This window comes from Monopterus albus, unplaced genomic scaffold (assembly GCF_001952655.1).
Source record: "Monopterus albus unplaced genomic scaffold, M_albus_1.0 scaffold1.1, whole genome shotgun sequence".
Lineage (NCBI taxonomy): Eukaryota > Metazoa > Chordata > Actinopteri > Synbranchiformes > Synbranchidae > Monopterus > Monopterus albus.
Genome location: NW_018127881.1, coordinates 2,747,043 through 2,751,258, shown reverse-complemented (window position 1 = coordinate 2,751,258; position 4,216 = coordinate 2,747,043). Strand labels below are relative to the sequence as shown.

The following is a 4,216-nucleotide window of genomic DNA, read 5'->3' as shown; positions in this document are numbered from 1 at the left end:
GTTGATAGATTGGATTCTCTTATATGAAACAGGATTAGAGCCATTGTGAAAAATATGAGTACTGACTTTTTTTTTCAGAATTCTGACTTTTTTGCTCAGAATTCTGTGGGGTAACACACGCTGGGGGCAGTACATCACATGGCGTGACAGGATGCTGTAACACACCACGAGCGTTTGTGAATTTAGCGTGGGGCTACCGAAATGGGTGAGTATTTCAGTATTTCATACTTTTGACATGCATTGACACTGGGCAAACAAGGCAATATCATATCCAGATGTGGCAGTTTGCCGCCAGTGTGTGGACTTACTTTGAAAATAATGGGCGTGGGTGGTTTGATACTTGTCACACGCTGTCACTGTGTGTTGCCCTTGACATTAATGTCAGAATTCTGGCTTGTATATATTGTCAATTAGGTTGGATGACTTCTTGGTCAGTGGCCAAACTGGACCAGGTCATAGTCTTCACATTTTAAAACCCTTGTGTGATTTTTGCAGTATGTTTGGGATCACTGTCTCATTAGAAAATGACTCTTTTTTTCCTTTGTGTGTGTGTGTGTGTGTGTGTGTGTGCACGTGTGTGTGTGTGGTGTCTGTTCTTGGTAGTATGGCTCTTCCTATATCTCCATTGCTGCAAGTCTGTTTCGGCTAATGTTTAGCATCACACTGATGCTCTGGTGCCCATTCCCATATTCATGAAGTCTCATGAATTGGGTTCTTTCTTTTTCAGGCAATGCCTTAAGCTTGACTTTTGGTTCTGTGTTGAATTTACGTAGAGCCTATGCCATAGACTATGGAATGGACATCACTCTGAGCATTTATACTGTACTTAGGCATTGGTGTGTCTGCAGCACTCTGCAAATACATCACCAAAACATCAACTGGCAGTGGAGTTTTCGTTGCGTTTCTTTGCCACTTACTAACAATGGTGACTGAAACCAAGAGGCTCATGTTGGAGTTAAAACTAATAGATACTGAGCAGCAGTTACTTTTACTGAAAGCACTGCAATGCAGACAGTGTCCAGCCAAAGGGAGACATGAATGAGGAAATGCAATGCAACCAATCACAGCTGTTGCGGTCTGTGATGTACTTACAGTACATTTCTGGAGAGGTGCACATCAGGCTAAGGCATAGGGTACAAGGCTACAGATTACCTACAATGTATCTTTGGCATAGATTCAACACAGAACCATAAATCAAGCTTTAGGAGCCATGTTGTGTTTTTCAAGCCTTTGCAGAGGAAATTTAAAATGCGGCAACTGATAAGGGCCTGTCCCTGAATCTATACTGTGATGACTTAGTTTAGTTTCATAAATAAAGATACGCTAGTGTGCTATAGTAGCAATGTATGCTTTATGTGGCTCTAAACTGAACATATCTCTTGTCAGTATATATTGTATAAAGCAGAGAAGCACTGCCTCCATGCTGTTCAGCAGTACTCTGCAGTTATGGTGAAAAACTAGAAAGCACTCAGAGCACATACTGCAGCTCTACCAAGTCTACACATTATTCTGTACTGAATGTATTATTATTTCAGTAACATAAATATGTTAAGAATGTTTAACCACTGCATTTGAACACCTGTTTAAATAGTAATGTGAGTAGAGGATTGATGCACAAATGCTGCAATGTTAAGAAATACTTTAAAAGTCGGATTTGGGATCCATGCTAAACCAATCATTCCTTGGCCCATGGCGAAACTTTCCGTCAACTGTGATTGAAATCTGCTGTCTAGTTTTTGAGATGTTGTACAAACAGGCAGACAAACAGAGCTGCAGGTAATGAAAAAGACACTGAATTAAATTGGCAACCATTTTTCATAAAACACTCCATTTCCTCAGTATTTCCTTCATCTGCTCGTATGCGAGGAACCAATTTTTCAGAGCCAATTTAACTCATTCCACCCTTGGTCACTCTTGCTGCTGATGGGTTCCCTTGTGCAACATCTGGCAGTCTCTGGGTAGTGTGCATCCCTCTGTTCACTCCCTTGCTCATAAGCTGGTGTAAAATTGTTCCTTTGAATCTTCTCCACAGCAGTGAGGCAGTCGTTCCTTGTGCATAGTCAAAATCTTTCTTTATTTTTTATAATATGCACACACACAGTCACATAAGTTCTTTCTGTCTCTTTCCTTAGACTGATGAATATGGCAGAATGGCTCTGAATTCCCCGGCTCCCAACATTATGATGCGTGCCAGTCTCCTGGATTATGAGACATGTGGAGGCATGTAGTACACAAGCATGAGCAAATTAATACAGAAAATCTCTCTCTCTCACACACACACACACACACACATACACACACACATGGTTAAAAACACAGGGTACATAGTGCGTGTATAAACATAGTGTGTGTGCATAAACAGACTAATGGAAGAAACCAATATAAATGAAACTCTTACAAACAAATGTACTTTAAATATTCATGTTTTTATACCTATGTATTACAAATTTTGTAAAACTAAAATGTGAGAATTTAAGATTTGAAAAAAACTCTAGTAATCCTGCATCTAAGACATGCAGACTATATATATATGTATGTCTATATATATAAAAACAGACATATTTTCACTTCCAATTCACCGTTTAGCTTCCCCCAAGCAAATGTGTTCCTAGGAGAAAATGCTGAATTTGAATTTATCATTAAAACAGAAATGTAGAATATAAAACAACACAATTTTTTAGTAGTTCAAGGGCATTATACACACAAACACTACAAATACAGTAAGACCATCAGTGTAGGATGAAAATAACGTATGTGCCGTATTTGTAGTTACATGACTGACTACAGTTGTTAAAAATGGAAAAAAATAAAATAGATTAAAACAGTGTGAGAACAGAAAACAGCAGCATACCTGGCCACATGGTACTGTATACTCTACTGCTGTCTGCTATCTGGTCTGTGAGCCAGGCCACAGAGCTCACTGTTGTTATTGTTCAAGTTATTGCCATCAAAGCATGGATTTGTGTGTGTGAAGGGCTATGTGTTGTGGGATGTACCAGTCTCTCCTGGTGAGTGCATTAAGTCCGGTTTTGATCATTGCTGAAGGATTTAAAGCTAGTAATGCCTTATCCTGGCTTGGTACCAGTGACATACTTCTCACTAGTCTACCTCTTGGAATTGCAGATTCTCTGTGGGGGGGGGGAGAGCATTGCATGTACCGTAAGATCGTAAATTTTGTGTTTCTCGAGATACGGCATTGTAGCTCTTGTTTGTATCATGACAAATGCTGCTGCTGATCCTTGTATACATATGCGTGTTTAATACATATGTGTGTTTATTTTTCCTCCAGTAAAATTTCACATCACTGGTAGGTGTTAATATTAGACAGAGCCAAGTGGACCTGCTTCTATTCTAAACTACAAGGTTGTAAATGTATATTTAACAGACAGATATGAGCATGATACTGATCTTCTTTTAACTTACTAACCCGAGACGCTCCACGGATATTTCACAAAATGTCAGATATTTCCTTTAAATTGAGATAATGAAATTAAATGAAGATTTAAAAACTGGATTATGTTTCATAGTAGTAGTGGTATTTGTATTTCACATACAGCTACTAAAAGAACAACTGATACTTCAGTTGTAAAGTTGTACAGTATACTAGCCAGTAGAGGCACCTGGTTGTAGCAGGGATTATTTAACCACGTTGAGTGCCGATGTGTCCCAGCCATAACCTCACACCCTGTCAAAGGGGTTCATTGTCCTCGTGTCTGACACCGAACCCCTAATGCACCTGCTCACACATCACTCTACATGGCAGCATCAGACTAAAATGCTAATGTGTATGTCAAATGCTTCACTTTGTGGCAAATGCAGGCAGGGATATCAAATGTTCACAAAGATGAGGTATAAAATATAGAAATCACACATAAAATGTACACAATCCTGGATGTTAACAGGGCATTATTTACCATAAGGCCAGGACTAACTCCTGCAGGACATCCACAGGATTTGTATAGAACACTACACACTCATGTACATACATATATATGCATTTGTACATACATGTTGTCTTTCAATCACTTCAGGGGGCATTACACTGACTTAGAGTACATTAATTTCCTGAAGACATAACCTAACCTTAACCATAACCATTACTTGCCTAACCCTAACACCACCCTAACCTTAAACCAAATCACCTCTAAAAGGTCACAGTTTACCTTTTGGAGACCTGATTTTTGTCCTCATAAGGATGCCAACTTCCCACAGTGTG

At 39.2% G+C, this 4,216-nt stretch overlaps 1 protein-coding gene across 4 annotated transcripts in view; it reads right to left on the bottom strand.

The window, feature by feature from the left end:
* The window catches only part of cdh22 (cadherin 22), a 238,185-nt gene that overhangs the window by 112,558 nt on the left and 121,411 nt on the right, over nt 1–4,216 (bottom strand). The gene's annotated exons all lie outside the window — the stretch shown is intronic.